This window comes from Nicotiana tomentosiformis, chromosome 7 (genome assembly GCF_000390325.3).
Source record: "Nicotiana tomentosiformis chromosome 7, ASM39032v3, whole genome shotgun sequence".
Lineage (NCBI taxonomy): Eukaryota > Viridiplantae > Streptophyta > Magnoliopsida > Solanales > Solanaceae > Nicotiana > Nicotiana tomentosiformis.
The window spans coordinates 4,313,443-4,325,811 of record NC_090818.1 but is presented as its reverse complement, the minus strand read 5'-3'; positions in this window follow the sequence as shown (position 1 = coordinate 4,325,811).

Genomic DNA, 12,369 nt, shown 5'->3' with positions numbered 1-12,369 from the left:
AAAATCCCTGAAGCATATTCAAAATCTCAGAAAATGTACTCAATCAGATTACAAAGATCTTTGTACGGTTAAAGCAATCTGGGCACATGTGGTATAATCGCCTCAGTGAATATTTGCTGAAAGAGGGTTACATAAATGATGTTATTTGTCCATGTATTTTTATAAAGAAAATGACTTTAGAATTTGTTATACTTGCTGTTTATGTTGATGGCATAAATCTTGTTGGAACTTGAGAAGAGCTTCAAAAGGCAATTGAATATCTTAAGAAAGAATTTGAGATGAAAGATCTTGGAAAGACAAAACTTTGTCTTGGTCTGCAAATTGAACATTTAGCAGACGGGATCTTTATCCACCAATCTGCCTATACAGAAAGGGACTTAAAACGCTTTTACATGGATAAAGCGTACCCATTGAGTACACCAATGGTTGTTCGATCACTTGACGTGAATAAAGATTTGTTCCGACCTCCAGAAGAGGATGACGAACTCCTTGGTCCCGAAATACTCTATCTCAGTGCAATTGGTGCACTAATATATCTTGCTAATGCTACAAGATATGACATAATATTTTATGTTAATTTACTAGCAAGATATAGTTCTTCTCCTACACGGAGACATTGGAATGAGATTAAGCATATATTGGGATATTTAAAGGGAACTCCTGATATGAGTTTGTTTTATGCTAACAAAGATAGTGCAGATCTTGTTGGCTATGCAGATGCAGGTTATTTATCTGATCCCCATAAAGTTAGATCTCAAACCAGGTGCATTTTTACATGTGGAGGTACTATCATATCATAGCGCTCCACAAAGCAATCTATTGTTGCTACTTCTTCAAATCATGCTGAAATAATAGCTATTCATGAAGCAAGTAGGGAATGCGTATGGTTGAGATCAATAATTCATTTTATTCGAGAAAAATATGGTTTGGAATGTGAGAAAAGACCCACAATTTTATACGAAGACAATGCTGCATGCATAGCCCAATTGAAGGGAGGATTAATAAAATGAGATATAACGAAGCACATTTCATTAAAATTATTCTACACACACGATCTTCAGAAAAATGGTGACATTAATGTGCAATAAATCCGTTCAAGTGACAATCCGGCAGATTTATTCACTAAATCTTTACCAACTTCAACTTTTGAGAAGATGATATACAAGATTGGAATGCGGAGACTTAAATATTTGAAATAAGGTTTTTATTAGGGGGAGTAAAATACGCAATGTACTCTTTTTTTCTTACTAAGTTTTTTTCCCACATGGTTTTCCTTATAAGATTTTTAATGAGGCAACTAGCAATGCGTATTACTAAATATGCGTACTTTTTTCCTTCACTAGGATTTTTTTCCACAGGAATTTTTCCTAGTAAGATTTTAATAAGGCACATTATCTTTTAATGAATATCCAATGAGGAGCGTTATAAATATATTATATTATGGATGTTCATTTAGTACTCCGTTGTAAACAAGCTTCCTGAAGAAGCTTATCCATATGAGACTCCGCCGTAAATATGTTTATCTACTTAGTACTCTATTGGAAATAAGCCTCCTGGAGAAGTTTATCCTTTCGGTACTCCGTTATGGATAAATATTACCCATGGTAGAAGATTATCTATATCTGGCACAATAGCTTAGATTAGCAGCTTACAAGCAGCTTACACAACAGCTTGCAGTAGCAGCTTCCTTTCTTCTATAAATAGAGGAGAATTCAGTTCATTATGTACATAAGTTTGAAGTTTGAATAATATATCAGTTTCTCTCTATACTTGTCTTTACTTTACTGTCTTTATTTTATAACAGTTATAAATATATCTATCTATATCTATATTATTATAAAAGTATGAATACAATGTTGCTAGACCAAAATAGCCCTAAAATATTAATTGATTACTTATAATATTATCTATATTATTATAAAAGTATGAATACAATATTGCTAGACCAAAATAGCCCTAAAATATTAATTGATTACTTATAATATTAATGTACAAAAATGTAAAAGTACTTCATTAATGGTAGAGTCCAAGTCAAGTTGGTATACAAAATACAAGTAGAATAAATTTCTGCATTCAATTTTACAAAGTTTAACGTTAACAAACGCTGATCAAAAGCTGACACGTATATTTCCTTATTAATTAATTGCAACAGTTAAAAGAAATTGAATTTATTATGTAAGGAAAAAAAGAATAAGTTTAGGATTACTTTTCAAGTAGGAGTACAAAATAAGACGTGATTATTTCTGGCATTTCAAAATTAGCAGTAATTTTTTAAAATGTTTTTCTTTTTTCTTTTTTCTTTTATTGAGTAACTTGGTTCCGAAAGTACTGTATAATATTTTAAATGGTTAATCGTATTTGCATAGTACGCAGTCTTTTGATGTTAATGTATTCGCATTTAATTTTTAATTTTTTTATTTAGTTATATGTTTACAATAATTTTTCAAAATATATTTTTTAGACATTTCTCAGTCATGAATATAAATATTTTTTATATTAATTTTTATATTTTTTTTCTGTGCCTATTATATTTTACTATATCTATACTATATTAAAAGCACGAAGGTCCTTAACGAAATGTCGTTGGCCTTTTTTGTCCCTTAAAAGTAGATTTTATATTGAACAAAATTGTAATTTAATAATTATGTTCCTAATATTTAGGAATTTAAAATCATCTAAAATTTTGATTATTAAATTTTTTTTATTTGAACTGTGTAAAAACTCCTATATTTAGAAATTTAAAATTAATTAAGTTTCACTTTATATAAATATTTTCCTTATTTGAAAACAGCTAAAATTATTTGTAGTTCATTGCATAAACAAGAAACGTATAAATATATATTCACACTTTTTTAAAAAGTTGATAACTGTTTTTTTAATATTGAAACTAACTCCCATCAATATCTATTAGTTTTGGGGAGTCTAAGTTCCCACCATCCCTGCTAAATAAATTAACGTAAATATACTATTAAATATTTTATTCAAAAGCACTATCAACTCAATCATTCAGAGATAGTACACAATGTAATAGAGTGAAAGTGGAGCTATGATTTTCTAAAATATAATCAGAAAAATAAACAAAAAAAAAAGATAGGAAAAAATATGTTTAAAGCACGTTCATTTTACACTTAACTCATAATATCACCATGACTTCGTCATATGCTTTTGTAATTATAATTCTTTTGAGAAGGATAATTCTCATGACACAAAATTTATATGCAACTTGTGTCGCAACCATGTCGATTAGTACTGATATGTCTATATTTGTATAATAATCCATTTTTTTAAAAGTTATTTTATGTTAAATAGAATTATCATTTAATCTTGTTTAACTATAAATTGTTCGATATTATATTTGAACAATTTTAATTTTCTACTCAAATACTAATATTTTCCTCTTCTTCGGGGTTTTTGCATAATATTTGAAAATTATACTCAACAATTATAACAAAATAATAATAATATAATTAAAAATCTAAAGAGAGAGAGAGAGAGAGAGAGTTTTATCTTTAATAATTAAAGACAATGCCAAAATCACAATAAGACATCTTTTTTTTTTATTGAGCTAGCTAAATAGGGTTAACATTTATTATTTTCAGGAACTTATATTTATTTTTTATTTCATCACTCAAACATATTTGTTTAATAACAAAATACTCTGTATAATCTTTCAAGTGAGATCTAGAGATGGTAGTTTGTACGTAGCCTTACCCATATCTTATGCAAGTAAAGAAATTGTTTCCGATAGACCGCCGGCTCAGACCAACATAGTCACAATATTGAAACTACAGAGATAACAAAATACTTTTGACACTAAGATAAAATAGCACTCAACCACCACCAAAGGTTATGTTTATAATAGTAAGTATTTGTTCATCCTTAATCCGAAGTTTAATATTCGAACTTTGGAAAATTCGTTCTCGTCGGGAGCACTTTACTCTTTAAAGTGAAACTTTCGGGATCAAATCAAATTTAGTTAGGCCCAAAATGAATACAAAACCACAAGTGAAAAAACAAACAACACTTAACATCATACATTATGTAAACTGATTTTTATACTACTTAAAAGCTAAATTTTATACTTTTTCAAGAAGATAATTTTTTGTTGATGGATCGTAATATTTAAAACTTTAGCCACTATGGATTTGAAGCAAAAATTATAACTCGCTGATAATATAATAAAATAGTTTACAAGTAAAAAAAGTAGTTCAAATATAACGCAAATAATGAAAAACCAGGTTAACTATTTTAGGACAAAAACATAAGAATGCATATATGTAGTACATCGGTGACAATCGATATTTGGACACACTAAACTATTTCATGTACGAACATGTATACTTGTGGATGAGAAATATGATTGGAGTTTAATTAATCAGAATAGGAGTTGAATCTAGAGACTGGATTAATGCCTAATGACTTTCTATTTTTGTGTTCATTATTAATGTATCTTAATTTAAAAATATATGACTTCTAAGTACCTGAATCACTAAGACTTAACTAAAGTAAATCAGCCAATCAGAAAAATAATATTAAGTATTGTTGCATTTTTTAAGTGATGATTTTACAACTTTATTAGCATAATTGTGTCATTTTATAATGTTTCTTTTAAAATGTGTTTGGTAATATTTAACATAAGATATCCTTGTATCGCACGAACGTAGAAACTAGTTATATTATAGATGTTCATTTAGTACTCCGTTGTAAATTAGCTTTCCGAAGAAGCTTATCTATATGAGACTCCGCCGTAAATATATTTATCTATTTAGCACTTTGTTGGAAATAAGCCTCCTGAAGAAGTTTATCCTTTCGGTACTCCGTTATGGATAAATATCACCCCCAGTAGAAGATTATCTATATTTGGTACAATGAGCTTATCCTTTCAGTACTCTGTTATGGATAAACATCACCCCGGGTAGAAGATTATCTATATCTAGTACAATGAGATTATCCTTTCGGTACTATGTTATGGATAAATATTACCCCCGTTAGAAGATTATCTATATCTGGTGCAGTAGCAACTTACACAACAACCTCCTTTCTTCTATAAATATAGGAGATTTCAGTTTATTATATACAGAAGTTTGAATAATATATCAGTTTCTCTCTATACTTGTCTTTACTTTACGGTCTTTATTTCATAACACGTTATCGACACAAGACTCTGCCATCTCGAGCAAATACTTTGAAAGTATCATAGGTACAAACTTTCTTTTTCTAAATAATGTCAAATCTTTCTAAACTTGAATTTGTAGCTCTGGATATATCGGGCAAAAGTTATATGTCTTAGGTGTTTGATGCTGAAATTCATCTTGATGCGATAGGTCTGGCAGATACCATCAAGGACAAAAATCAAGCATCAAACCAAGGTCGTGCCAAAGCAATGATATTTCTACGCCATCACCTTGATGAAGGCCTGAAAATGGAATATCTTACTGTTAAAGATCCAGTCATAATGTGAAATAATTTGAAAGATAGATATGACCACCTGAAGATGGTCGTTCTTCCACAGGCATGTTATGATTGGACTCATCTAAGGCTACAAGATTTTAAATCTATCAGTGAGTATAATTCTACTATGTTCAGAATTATTTTTCAATTGCAATTATGTAGTGATAATATTACTGATCATAATATGTTGGAGAAAACTTTCACCACCTTTCATGCCTCGAATATGCTCCTGCAACAGCAATATCGAGAGACGGGATTCAAAAAGTATTCTGAACTTATCTCACATCTTCTTGTAGCCGAGCAACATAATGGGCTATTAATAAAAAATTATGAAAGCCAACCTACTGGTTCTTATCCATTCCCTGAAGTGAATAAGACGAACTTTCACCAGGCTAAGCGTGGAAGAGGACGTGGTCCCAGTCATGGTCATGACCGTGGTCGGGAAAAAAAACTCTAGTCAAGGTAATAATAATGCACCAATGAACCCTCATTACCACCAGCAATGGAAAAGGAAGGAACAAAAGCGTGAAGCGGTGCAAGAAGCAAAGGCGAAAAATGCATGTTATAGATGTGGAGGAAAAAAGCACTGGTCACGTACCTGTCGTACGCCAAAGCACTTGGTTGAGTTGTATCAAGCCTCCCTAAAGAAGACAGAAAAATGCTGAAGCAAATTTTATTTCTGAAGATAATTTAGACTTCATGCATTTGGATGTAGCTGATTACTTTGCACTCCCACAAGGAGAAACAAGTTATGTTATCGGTGATGAATCTGTAGAAATGTAAATATTTTAATTTTTGTTGTTTGTAGTATATAGTATGGTTATGTAATTATTGTACATAAATAAAAAAAATTATGATTTGATAATTATGTTTACTATCATATTTATTTTGTTTATGTCATTTTGAAGAATATGGATAATCCTCAGATTATGTTTGGATCAAAGACTAATCATGAAGATATTTGTGTAATTAATAGTGTAACAACTCATGCCATATTTAAAGATCAAAAATACTTTTCTTATTTCCATAAGGAAAAAGCAAATGTTTCAACAATTTCTGGTAATATAAGTTTGATTAAAGGCTCCGAAAGTGCCATTATATTTTTGTCTAAGGAAACAAAACTTATAATAGATAATGCATTATTCTCCTCTAAGTCCCAAAGAAACTTGTTAAGTTTTATAGATATCCGCCGAAATGGGTATCATGTTGAGACGATAGATGAAATGAATAAGGAATATCTTTATATTACAAAGAATGTTTCTGGCCATAAGTGCATTGTAGAAAAGTTACCGACTTTATCTTCTGGCTTGTACTATTCAAAGATTAGTACAGTTGAAGCACACTCTATCGTAAACCAGAAGTTTACTGATTAAAATATTTTTGTGCTTTGGCATGGCCGTTTGGGCCATCCTAGATCAATAATGATGAGACGAATTACTGAAAATTCGAGTGGGCATCCATTAAAGAACCTGAAGATTCTTACAAATAATGAATTTTCTTGCGGTGCTTGTTATCAAGGCAAAATAATCACTAGACCATCACCAATGAAGGTTGGCATTGAATCTCTTGCCCTTTTAGAATGTATACATGAGGATATATGTAGACCTATTCACCCACCAAGTGGGTTGTTTAGATATTTTATGGTCCCAATAGATGCATTTTAAAGATGGTATCATGTGTGCCTACTATCATCTCGCAACCTGGCGTTTGCAAAGCTATTAGCCCAAATAATTCGATTAAGGACACAATTCCTAGATTATTCTATAAAGGCTATTCGCCTTGATAATGCTGGAGAATTCTCATCTCAAGCTTTTGATGATTACTGTCTATCAGTTATGATAAAAGTTGAACATCCCGTAGCTTATGTTCATACTCAAAATGGCCTTGCAGAGTCATTTATTAAACGCCTGCAATTAATAGCAAGACCACTACTTATAAAAATATAATTACCCACTATTGTTTGGGGCCATGTTATCTTGCATGCAACATCACTTATCCGTCTCAGACCAACACATTATAATAAATATTCTCCGTCATAATTAGTTTTTGGTCATGAACCAAATATTGCCCATCTACGAATTTTTGAATGTATTGTATATGTGCCAGTAGCACCACCACAACGCAGTAAGATGGGCCCGCAGAGAAAGTTAGGAATATATGTTGGGTTTGAATCACCCTTTATTATTCGCTATCTTGAACCATTGACGAGAGATTTATTTACTGCTCGATTTGCAGATTGTCGGTTTGGTGAAATAAATTTTCCAAAATTAGGGGGAGAGAAAAAAGAAATCAAAAGAGAAATTATGTGAAAAGTTTCACCATTATCCCATTTTGATATATGTACCCCTACATATAATCATGAGGTCCAGAAGATCATCCATTTATAAAATATAGCAAATTAAATACCAGACGCGTTTACTGATTTGAAAAGGATAACTAAGTCGCATATCCCTGCAGAGAATGTGCATATCCGAATTGATACCCCAGCAGGATCATCTACTGGTATGAGAGCTAGTGAACCTAAATCACACCTAAAGCGTGGTAGGCCTTTGGGTTCTAAGGATCTAAATCCTCGAGAAAAAAAATCGACAAATGATCAAAACGATACTATGAAGGGATCCCCTGAAGAGACCCAAGATCTGATTAGTTCTGAGATTTCTGAAGAAATCAATAAACCCACGACTCAAGTGAGTGAGAAGATTTTAATAAGTTCTACTGGTGAATGGGTTAATTTAAATCGATCTGAAATAGTGGTGGATAATATTTTTGCATATAATATTGCACTTAATATTATGAAAGACAGTGAGGATCTTGAACCCCGATCTGTCGAAGAATGTCGACAAAGATTTGATTGGCCAAAATGGCAAGAGGCAATTCAATCAGAATTGAACGCACTTGCTAAAAGAGAGGTATTTGGACCAGTAGTCCAAACACCTGCTGGTATAAAACCTGTTGGTCATAAATGGATTTTTGTGCGAAAAAGGAATGATAAAAATGAAATTGAAAGATTCAAAGCTCGCCTTGTTGCACAAGGATTCTCACAACGACCTGGAGTCGATTTTGATAAAACATATTCACCTGTTATAGATGCCATAACATTTCGATATCCCATCAGTTTAGCCTTACGTGAAAGGCTTGAAATACATCTAATGGATGTGGTTACAGCTTATTTGTAAGGGTCACTTGATAATGAAATTTACATGAAAATACTTGAAGGATTTAAAATGCCTGAAGCATATTCAAAATCTCAAGAGATGTACTCAATCAGATTACAAAGATCTTTGTACGGTTTAAAGCAAACTGGGCGCATGTGATATAATCGCCTCAGTAAATATTTGCTAAAAGAGGGTTACATAAATGGTGTTATCTGTCTATGTATTTTTATAAAGAAAATGACTTCAGAATTTGTTATACTTGTTGTTTATGTTGATGACATAAATCTTGTTGGAACTCCAGAAGAACTCCAAAAGACAATTGAATATCTTAAGAAAGAATTTGAGATGAAAGATCTTGGAAAGACAAAACTTTGTCTTGGTCTGCAAATTGAACATTTAGCAGACGTGATCTTTATCCATCAATTTGCCTATACAGAAAGGGTCTTAAAACGCTTTTACATGGACAAAGCGCACCCATTGAGTATACCAATGGTTGTTCGATCACTTGAAGTGAATAAGGATTTGTTCCGACCTCTAGAAGAGGATGATGAACTCCTTGGTCCCGAAATACCTTATCTTAGTGCAATTGGTGCACTTATGTATCTTGGTAATGCTACAAGGCCTGACATAATATTTTTTGTTAATTTACTAGCAATATATAGCTCTTCTCATACACGGAGATATTGGAACGAGTTTAAGCATATATTGCGATATTTAAAGGGAACACTTTGATATGGGTTTATTTTATTCTAACAAAGGTAGTGCAGATCTAATTGGTTATGCAGATGCAGGTTATTTATCTAATCCACATATAGCTCGATCTCAAACCGGGTACATGTTTACATGTGGAGGTACTGTCATATCATGGCGCTACACAAAGCAATTTATTGTTGCTACTTCTTCAAATCATGCTGATATAATAACTATTCATAAAGCAAGCAGGGAATGCATATGGTTGAGATCAATAATTCATTTTATTCAAGGAAAATGTGGTTTGGAATGTGATAAAAGATCCACAATTTTATACGAAGACAATGCTGCATGCATAGCCCAATTAAAGGGAGGATTTATAAAAGGAGATAGAACGAAACACATTTCACCAAAACTATTCTACACACATGATCTTCAAAAAAATAGTGATATTAATGTGCAACAAATCCGTTCAAGTGACAATTCAGCAGATTTATTCATTAAATCTTTGCCAACTTCAACTTTTGAGAAGATGGTATACAAGATTGGAATGCGGAGACTCAAATATTTGAAACAAGGTTTTTATCAGGGGGAGTAAAATACGCGCTATACTCTTTTTTCTTTACTAAGGTTTTTCCCATAGGGTTTTTCTCATAAGGTTTTTAATGAGACGACTAGTTACACATATTAGTAAATATGTGTACTCTTTTTCCTTCACTAGGATTATTTCGTACAGGATTTTTCCTAGTAAGGTTTTAATGAGACACATTATCTTTTAAATGAGCATCCAAAGGGGAGTGTTATAAATATATTATATTACGGATGCTCATTTAGTAATCCTATCACGACCCCAAATTCCCTCCGTAGGATGTCGTGATGGCACCTAGTCTCTAAGACTTGGTAAGCCTATTAATGCGGAATAATAATAATATCTGAAATAGATAAACTACAATTCAAACAATTTCAACTCCCAAAACTCGGTAGAAATAAATCACAAGCTTCTAAGAATTTATTCTCAATGTCTCTATAAGTCAAGGTCTAAATAAAATATAAGGAAGCAACATAAAATGATAGAAGGGGACTCTGGAGTCTGCGGACGCTGACAGATATACCTCGAAGTCTCCGTGCGCAAGTAACTCACTGACGTCTAGGCTGGTAAAATATACCTGGATCTGCACAAAAAGATATGCAGAAGTGTAGTATGAGTACACCACAGCGGTACCCAGTAAGTGCCAAGCCTAACCTCGATAGAGTAGTGACGAGGTCAGGTGAGGCCCTACTGGAATATAATAATGGCATGGTAAAATGTTTATCAATATAGTAAAATAAAATGACATTGAAAATGAATCAAATAGTATGTCACATTTAATGACACCAAATAGTTGCAAATAATATCTCGTGGAATCAAAACAAAATTTTCTTCAACTTTATGAAAATCACAACAATTAATCGAAAGCAACTATGGCCATAAATCAATATCAACAAGGGCACTACCGAGGTACCGCCTCGTAGTCCCAAATTATAAATAATTTCACAATATCTCATTTCCTTATACCACCGCGGGAGCCTTCACAATTTATTTAAAGAAAGCAATTTTTTCCCGAAATAGCATCCCGCGTTTTAGCCACCCTTATCACACCGCATGACTTCTAGTAGTCACCCCTACTAGCCACGCGTATCAAGCCACCCTTATCTCACCGCATGCGTTTCAACACCCAGACCTTATACCACCGCATGCGTATCAATATCACAATATATCACAATTTGCACCTCAAGTGCCCAATATTTTAATTTTCCACAAAAAAATCAACAATAATATTTTTCAATAATAAAGAACTCACGGCTCATGCCAGAATAATCCAAAAAAAATCTTACGAAAATAATCAAGAATAAATAATTCAGGAAAATAATATTTCAATTTTTTAATACGTTGCTTCAATATCAAATTTAAAAATGTCAAATACTTCATATTAATAATATTTAATTTAAAGAAAATCAACCTTCAATAATGCACAGTATAAAAGAAACCAAGTTTCAATTAAACAAGTAAATCAATTAGCAGGAAAAGGCAAACAAAATTTTTATATATATATATATATATATATATATATATATATATATATATATATATATATCAGATCAATGATGAAGAATATAACAAGATAAAATAATTTAATAAATGCGGAACAATGATCTACACAATTTAAAAATATAATCTTTCACATTTAGCCCGTGTACACACTCGTCACCTCGTGTACACGACTTTCAACACATTTCAATAATCACATTAATATCAATTCTAGGAAAATTTCCCCACACAAGGTTAGACAAGTCACTTACCTCGACTTGCTCCAATTTAATCAAGTATTATGCTTTTTCCTCAATTTTTCGACTCCGATCGACTCGTATCTAATCATAATTAATTCGATACAGTCAACAAAAATTATAGTAATCAATTTCATAAGAAAATATTACATTTTCAATAAAATTCGAAATTAGCTCAAAATTTGCCAGTGGAGCCCACATCACGGAATCCGGCGAAAGTTACGAAATATATACGCCCATTCAACCACGAGTCTAACCATACTAAAATGACTAAATTTCAATAATGATTCGACCCTCAAATCCACTTATCTATCCAAGAGGGTTTTCAAATTTATCCAACTTAAATCACCAATTAAATATTAAAAATCGTACTGCATTCGGGTAATCTAACCAAAATTGAGTTAAAAACACTTACCCCAATGTTTTTCCTTTAAGATATATCAAAAGTCGCCTCTGCTCCAGCTCCAAGTTGTTAAAAATGGCGAATGGGATGAAACCCCCTTATTTTTTATAACTTACGGATCTGTCCAGGCTGACCTCGATCGTGGAGTCCGATCCTGGACCTCGATCATGGGAGTCCGATCATGGGGAGTCCGATCATGGCCCTCGACCATGGGGCTCGATCATAGCCGTCGATCCTGGCTATCGATCATGGCTTCGATCCTTATGGCCTTCGATCACTGGCCTTGGTCATAACCCTCGATCCTGGGCCTTCGATCAGTGGCATTCGATCATGGATCTCGAGCCT